The 9290-nt window shown below is 30.7% G+C and overlaps 1 long non-coding RNA gene across 1 annotated transcript; it reads right to left on the bottom strand.

Annotated features, from left to right (window-relative positions):
• Positions 1-6321: 6321 nt before the first annotated feature.
• LOC127811606 (uncharacterized) lies at positions 6322-7115 on the bottom strand. The gene is made up of 3 exons (XR_008025738.1): positions 6990-7115; positions 6497-6869; positions 6322-6382 (listed from the first exon to the last, which is right to left on the bottom strand). It is a non-coding gene; the product is annotated as an uncharacterized LOC127811606 (long non-coding RNA).
• Positions 7116-9290: the final 2175 nt, after the last annotated feature.

Raw genomic sequence — 9290 nt, 5'->3', positions numbered from 1 at the left:
TAATTAAGTCATATATAGATATATAATTTCTCAGTGAATTAAAAATAAATATTTTTTATAATTATTATTAATCAATTGATTAATTCCTCAATTATTAAAAAATAAATATTAATGTACGAATTTTTAAATATTAATTAAAATTTAACAGATCATATTTGCAAGACTCTGCAAGAAAATTAATATATAATGAAAAAAATAAATTAAAATTCATATTTTTAAAGTTTTAATTAGCATTAAAAAATTCATATTTTCTCACATTTAGAAGTTTTAATTTATATTTATATTTATAATTTATAAATAAATATATAATCTAATAAATAATTTTATTTTAATAATTAATTAATCACTTCTTTTAATATGTATGAGTTTTTCAATACTAATTAAGATTTAAGATATTGTATTTTCAAGATTAATATATAAATTTTTTAATATTAATTAAATTTTAATTTTTAAATTTATTATAATTATATCTCCGTACATCACATGAGTGAAGACTAGTTAATTAAAAATAAGAATACCAAACTTTCTCTCAACCAGAGGAAAATGGCGCTAATTGATAATTTGAAGGTAAAATTAGAGAACAAAAGGAAAAATGTATAACTACTCATTCCCTAATTAGGTCTCTTTAGCCAAGCCAAAATTTTTATTTATCACCAAATAAGGGAAAAACCCAAAATTAGAGAACAAAAGGAAAAATGTATAACTACTCATTCCCTAATTATAACATTTAAGTTATATATAAAATTATAACATTTAAAATTTTAAAAAAATAAATTTAAATTAATTAAACTATATAAAATAAAGATAATTTAAATAATTAATTAATTATATAAATGATATTAATCAAATTTTTAAAATTAATTATACATATATGACTTTATATATTTCTCCTGTCTATTAATTACCACATTTAAGACATGTCACATTTTTTAGAAAGCAACAAACAAAAATAAAGTTAAAAAATAAAATTATAACATTTAAGTTATATATAAAATTATAACATTTAAAATTATAAGAAAATAAATTTAAAATAATTAAACTATATATAAAAATAAAGATAATTTAAATAATCAATTAATTATATAAATAATAATACTCAAAATTTTAAAATTAATTATCCATACATGATTTTATATATTCCTCTTAACAATCAATTATCACATTTAAGACGGGTCACATTTTTTAAAAAGCAACAAAAAATATAAAGTTAAAAAATAAAATTACAATATTTAAGTTATATATAAAACTATAATTTTTAAAATTATAAAAAATAAATTTAAATTAATTAAACTATATATAAAATAAAAATAAAATAAAAAATTTACTTGGCAGTTAGTATTCGGCGGTATTACCTGATATCTCAAGATTTCTCCCGATTTAAAAAAGTCTTATTTTTCTGTAATTTATTTCAATTAAAATTTTATGTTAATATTTAAAAATTAATAATATGGATTAGATCTTGACTGTTCATATACCAACATCCTTACACATTGTTATTCAATTATGAAAAAAATCATTTACATATTCCAAAAACTATAGGTTTTTCACAAATCTAGATTCAATTAATGACTTGTAAAAATTTCATTTCAGGTAAGCAAACAAAATTAAAAAAATATAATAAAATATCAAAATAGTAATTAAAAATGGGGAGGAAAAAATTTAACAGCTACTTTGTTATAATATATATATAGATTTAAGCTTGGACGGACAATGAGACGGCAGACCCCCAATCCGCCATTTCTGCGGTCCGAATAAGGGGAAAAGCGCACAGCAAGGTGGAGAAGAAGAACAGTGCGGTGCTGGAGTGAGGGGATTAATTTTCGGACAGCAAGAATTTACGCACAACACTGTTATAATTTCTGTTCTTCCGTTCCAATTTCGGTTAATTTCTGTGCGCTGTTGATTTGAATCCCGTTCTATTTACATTCTAGCAAAATTTAGTTTCCATTCATATTTCAGTTGTTGTCATTTAAATTTCAGAAGGTTTACTTTTCGGCATTTAAATTTAGTAGTTTATTTTCTATAATTTAAATGCTGTCCTTTAATTTTAGCATTTCAAATTTAATAATTTTAATTCTTATCATTTAAATTCAGTAATTTATATTTTTATTATTTAAATTTCGTAATTTAAATTTCTGTCAATTAATTTTTTACAAATAGATGTGTGCCTAATCATTCTTGGCCCAAAACAAGGATAGTGTTCGATATCTAAAATTTCCTAAGTTAGTTGAACTTCATTATAAGTTGAGGTGTTTAAATTAATTTTTAGATCTTTATCAAATATTTGAGTTTGAATTAGAGTATATGCCTAACCCGGAACGCTCGTACCATGTATATGGGTTACCCAGCCTGTAAATATCTTCATTCTTAATCTTAAGTGTACATTATATACATTTTGATTTATGGTGGTTGCCTAAGTTAGAGTCGATATGTTATATATGCCGATTACTAGAATTAGAACCATCATTATTCCGAAATATAATCAATTGCAAAGATTTTAAAATTAATTTAACCCCATGATACCATCCTTTGTGAGTCTTGGGAAATATTTAGATTGATACTGAAATTGTTTTGATTCGAGATATTTTGTTTTTAGTCACACATTCAATTTCTTTTTTCTTAAAATCAGTTAAATTGATCTGACAAATCTGTTTAGAATATAAAAACTTTCACTATTTTTATTTTCGTTTTAATAAAGATCTCCCAGTGAATTAACTTAGACTCCCATCCAGTAAATAAATTTGTGCTACGATGCACACTCATACACTGCCAAATATAAACGTCTTGTGCCTATATGCTTGTTTTTTTCTTTGTTTGTTTGTATGTGTTTGTTTGAATTAATTGCTGAAGGTTAAAAGCAGTAAAAAATTTTGTCCAAATAAAAGACATAAAGATAAGGTTATAATGCTTTTCGGATTAAGATATGAAATGGTCAAGATAACATTGAAAAACATTCTATGATTTTTATGAGAGTGTTTGTTAATGTCTTTTTGGAATCCACTGATAATTATTATTTTTTTTTTATGTGTTTGTTAATGCATATGATAAGCACCAAAATAAGAGTTTTTTTTACCAAAATATTCCTATTATCAAATTCATTCAAAATTGTTTGTTAACATGACAACAAATTTATGATTAAAATAGTATTTTATGATTAATATGAAGTGTTAAAAAATAAAAAAAATTAAAAATAATATTTTATTTTCTAAATCTACGTTAAAAATTAGATTTAAAAAGAGTTAAAAAATAAAAATAATTATTGCTAAAATTACAATAATTTTGCATAGATAATTAAAAATAGCCAAAACATATTTTCATAATAAATAATAAAATATAAAATTAAATAAAATAATTTAAAAATTGGTGAAATGAATTGTATTAGTTATTAAAATATATACATAGAGAGAGAAAAAATTAAATTTTAAAAATTAATTAAAGGAATAATGTCATTTAAATTTTAAAAATTGTCAAAACATATAATAATTTAAAAATATATTAAATAATATTAATTATAAGACTTAAATAAATATATTCTTTTAATAAATTTAAATCTTTAAAATACATTAACTGACGTTAACTATCCTACAAGGTATATAAATAATTGAGACTTATTTTGAAAGAGTTAAAAAAGTTTATCTAAGGGAGATGTCAGATAAATTTATTTTGAAATAAAGAGATAAGAGGTTACATAAAAACTTTTTTAAAAATAGTCAAATAAATTTAACAAACACGTTAAAAATACCAAATATTTAAAATATTTTTCATATATAATATTTTCCCTTTTTATCTTGACAAACACCACCTAAATCGATAAACTTGTCTACATCTCCTAAGACTTTTGTCAGCTTCCTGAATCAACAGTTAGTAACTTATAGAATATTGAAATGGCCAAGAGCATCACATATGATTCATGATGTTTAATTAGCCATTTTATTTAATTAGAGAGAGAATTATTACTCCATGCATAATTAATTAATTTATTACTTTCTTGGTCTTATCTTGTCAGCACTCCTGCCCAAATATCCCCAATCACCCGGACTACCCGAACGAGAGCGCCTACGGAAGAAGAAAGAATGAAACACGAGACAAAAACTACCCTGACATGCATTCACAAAAATAAGAACAGCGGAAGTGAAGCTATACAAATGCATGCACTACGGGTACCCCGCTAGCACCAAGGTTGTTAAAATCGGGATTTTAAGTGGGATCGACAAAGGGTCCATAAAATCGGATCGTAAAATCGAATCGTAAAATCGTAAGATTTTAGAGATAATTAAAAATACCCTTTAATTTTTGTAAATATATGTTTATAATAATATAATTTTGTAGAAAATGAATTAATATTATTTAATAACTTGATTATTCCTTATTATAATTCAAAAAATGATACTTCCCAAATATAGCTCAAAAACTAGCAGGTTGGTATAGGCAATTTAGAGGCAAAATATAGGTAATTTAGAGGTAAAATATAGTTTAAAATTCTTTAAAGGATGCTTCCAATGTCTTCCATTAGATTTAGATTGTAATTTTTTCTTGATTTAACATTGATTAAATCAAGTAATATCCCAATTTGGGGTTGGGTGGTCCATTAATTAATTAATTGTTTGCCTTGATTTACTTATGCAATCAATGTTAAATTAAGTAAAAATTATAATTTAAATCAAGTAAATTGGAACTTAAGCAATTAATGTTAGATGTTATGTGACATTGGAATTTATGTAATCAATGTTAAATCAAGTTCCAATTTAGAGACAAAATATAACAATTCATTGCATAAGTTCCAATGTCAGATGCTATGTGACATTGAGACGTTGAAAGCATCCTCTAAATTACAACTTAAATCAATAGAGGTATTTGAATCGTAAAATCGTTTGAGAATCTCTGAAGCGTAAAATCGTAAAATCGTACATGTAAAATCGAGATTTTATAGGATTTTATCCCAAATTGGATTTTACATGGGATTTGAATCGTTTGGGGGTCTTCGAATCGTAAAATCGTAAAATCGTACGCGTAAAATCGGGATTTTAACAACAATGGCTAGCACAACGATCACATGATAAATAAATAAACACAGACTCTTGTGCCGACATACACGAGACTCGAGGAAAGACCTGGCACAGTACAAAATAATAGAGTAAATCCTACTCAGACATCAGAGTTGACAGGGATTGACAAGACTGTCTATACACCATACCGACTCTGCCGTCAAAAGCTAACTCCCTTGTCATGGCCCACGCTGCTACTACCTGGAATGATGGAAAGTAAGGTGAATCGAGAGACTTAACAAGCATAAGGAAAGAAAGGCTGAAGGCTACACAAAACCAAAAATCTCTTCCCAATATAAACCCCCAGGTACACACAAGTCATGAGACGCTACAACACAATAGTATAGTATAATAAAAAACACATACCGGTCCTTGGGGGCCATACAAGACACCTAGCACCCAAGTCCCATACCAACCTGCCGCTGCCATGAAAGACAACATGTATCTCCAACAAACTTGCGCGCGCTGTCCCGGGTCGGTGCTCTCATGACCCGTCTATGTCGGTACTCCCGACACCTGAGCCATAGGCTCCCTCGGAACAGTACTCCCGTCCGAGAACTATATACTACCAGTAGCCATGCAATGCACATAAAAATGCAATGGCATAGTGAGCATCAACGTGATACACTGGCGCCTATACATCCAAGCATCAGGCTATATTTTGCCCACATAGTAAACCACACGCGATACATATGCCCGTGCTGAATGCAACCTAACCAAACTAGTATGTCCGTGTCCAAACATACTCAATTAATGAATATCCCAACATGCAACTCGTACTCATGTGTATATCAAATCATGAACAGTAATATAATGAATCTAAACATACAGTAAATCACATATTGGCAGAGCTAGTCAGCAGTGCCCGGTACCGGTCAACGGTTAGTGACTAGGAGTGTCCACCTGACGGTCCACTTAAGGGCTGTACAATAGTCTACCCCAACGTCACCAACAACCGACCCCTGCCCAACTGCTCGATAGCTCTAACCGAACTATAAATAAATCCGAAAAAAATCGTAAATAAACCCGCACGTCTAGGAACCTAGTCCCCAAGCTAGGTTTGGCATCATTTCGAAAGGAATGGGGGCAGTACAAACCCCCGTAGGCACTCAACAAATAAAACTCTAGAAGTTTTGGATTTAATTTAAATTAAAATAAATAAACAATAGTTCAACAAATAAGGCTAGACGCCGAATTAGAGTAAGGGAGGTGATAAAATACGAGAAATCACAGGGTCTTTCACGGGAATTAAAGATCATGAGGAGAGGGTTAGGAGTTTGCCTTTACACGGCCGTTTCCTGCCTTTCTTGCACTCCCGCTACGAAGTAAAATGTTTGCTGGCAATAAATTAAATCGCAGCTTTAATAAATAAATATACTGTGTAATATAATTAATTTAACTAAATAAAATTCTTAGACATAGATCACTTTTAATAAATTTTACCCACATACCTGATCACTTCTCATGCCGAAAATCCAAAAATTCTATTATTTTTCTCTTATTTATTATTTTTTTTTTCTTTTCTTTATTTCATTTTCTTTCTTCTTCTTCTTCCTCTCTTCTTCTCCTTCCCGCGCCCCTGCTCCTGCGCCTTGCTTCTTCTCCCTTCTTTCCTTCTTCTTCTCCCTTCCTTCTTTTTTTTCTTCTTCTTCTTCTAATTTTTCTTGCTTTGTGTATCAATTTCCAGCAGCTTGCAGAGGGGTTCCTTTCCTTTTTCCTTAACCGTGGCCACAATCCTTCAATTTATAACCTCACTTCAAGAGGAAGGAGGTAACGGACCAGGGCCGCCACTGGTGTTGGCCTTGCTGCCACCTTCATATGCACCTACATACACACCGATATATATATATATCAAGTTGCAATTGACCATTTTAAACGGACTGTAAACCCACTTAGACGATCATATTTACACGGATATATATATATATATACACACACACTTACAGTTACTCACTTAGACACCGAGCTCACGCTCCAGCTCGCTACACCCTATATCAATAGATGGGTTTGCACCAAACGGTTATGGCAACTTCCTGACCCATCGAGCTCACTGCTAGTTATATATATATATCACAGCTTTGCAAAACTAGCGTATATATATGCTCTTAAGTTTCTGCCAACTCCACTGCCTCAATCTCAATCCTCTTTAATAATATATTATGCTAATAATTAAATATTGATTCATATACTCACGTATATAGCATGTAATTGAAACCTTGGAGGCTAAGTCTCCATCCCATTTCACTCTCTCCAGACGTAATCATGGCCTCCTACTTTCCCTTTCAATTATCTTTTCTCCCTTATCTCTTCCCAGCCATTTTGACTTGCATATGGTAAGGACACGCGCACACATATGCATTAATTGAGGTGGCAGCTCATCAAAGTCTCCTTATTTCCACTTTCCTTGCTTTCCTAACACACATAATATATTTATTAAGTTAATATAATAGGATATTAACATAACATGTATTAACTTAAATTAATATTTGCTATTAACATAATATATCATCACATATATGCACAGCCACTTCACTTCAAGATCCCTTCATTTGCCTTATTTTATTATTATTATTTAAATATATCCCATTCAACAAATTAATTATTATATTAATATTTTTCTTTATTAACTATAAACACTTAATGGTAATCTAATTTTTATTTAAAAATATAATAAATTTAATATTTTTTACAAAATTTCTTTAATCCACAAATCTCAATAGATCATAGATAACTTCAAATACAAAAATTAATGATTATTATCTGTTCCCAAATTATCGGGATGTTACATACCTAAACAATATTACACAGTACATAAAATCATAACCAGTGTCAGTGTTCTGTAAACGATACAAGCAGCTATATATCGCAAGCAACGCTTTAACCAATCATAGGAACCTTAATAACAGTGCCTACAGGACCGGCTCAAGGGGTTAGGGCCCTGAGCCATCAATAATTTAGGGGTCCCAATCCCTTAATAAAAAATTAAAAAATTATTAATAAAATAATTATTTATTAAGTTCTAGGGATTGGGCTTAGGTAATTGCCTCACCAGCCTACCCCTTGAACCGGCCCTGAGTGCCTTAAGATCATTAACCCAGATCCGAACCCTGGTGCAGAGAAAATCTCTCCGTAACAGTTGATCCTTCCAGTACAATCTCCGCATGCACATAAGGGTTCTTCCTCTCCACTGTCGCCGCCGCCAACCTACCGTCGATCCCAAGGAGCTCCGGCCATGAACTCTTTCCTGTTAATTACAACTTACAAGAAACAAGACCCTCAAAAGTCAAAACAATAAACTTGTACGTACTACCGTTAACGCTTTGAATATTGGTTTATAATTTACACGACTATATTGCGGTACACAGCTATTATTAATTCTTCACCTTGACATTCAAACGACATTTTGGATGCTTATATCTATATATATATATATATTATATGACGAAGATGCCCTCCTAGCTAGCTAGCTTTGTCTTCTTGGTTGGTATGAAGAATTAAGAACCGCGCTATTTGTACAGAAGGGGTTCACAAAACCCTTTTACAAGTGCAATAAATCGCGATATTTTGATATTAAAATATTGTGACATATCACAATTTGTTCATCCTCTTCTCTCTCTCTCCCCGCCCACCTCGCCCTCGCTTGCAACCTTGCCGTCACCTCGCAGCAGCAACCTCGTTGCCTTGCCTCTGCGCCGCTGCAGCCTTTAGTAACCGGTGACCACCCAAAACCAACCGAGGCACAGAGGGCGGTGGCCGTCGGCAAGCGGCGAGGGCAAGGTGCAGAGACGAGGCGAGAGAGAGACAGAGAAGAGGAGATAAGAGGTGAGAGAGAGACAGAGGAAATAGAGAGTGTTTTAGGATAATTTAGTCATTTTATTATTTCTGTAAAACTTTCTGTACATCCTATTCTGTACAAATAGCTTTATTCAATGAATTAATGGATATATTATGGTTGGTGTGAGGTTTTGGGTGAGGTTGGGTGGTTATTTCTGACTTTTGTAGCTTCGTTCAATTTCTTGTTAAAGAATATGATCAGAATGAAAGGAAAGTACGTAAAATCCGGCTAATTAGATTGGATTTTTTGTGTCTTCAACGGAGCATTTGTGGACTATTATCCGGTGGCCGACGCAGCCAAAGCTTTTATGGACTAGCTAGCTAGCTATTGATTAAAATTTCAAGCATGAGTTTTGGGCAATTTTTTTCTTTTCACACATGGCCAAGAAGATGTATTCCGCTGAAACACAC

The sequence above is a fragment of the Diospyros lotus genome, chromosome 10 (assembly GCF_014633365.1).
Source record: "Diospyros lotus cultivar Yz01 chromosome 10, ASM1463336v1, whole genome shotgun sequence".
NCBI classification, from domain to species: Eukaryota; Viridiplantae; Streptophyta; class Magnoliopsida; order Ericales; family Ebenaceae; genus Diospyros; species Diospyros lotus.
Note: the sequence above shows the minus strand (reverse complement) of the source record. Positions and strands in the feature narration are given on the sequence as shown.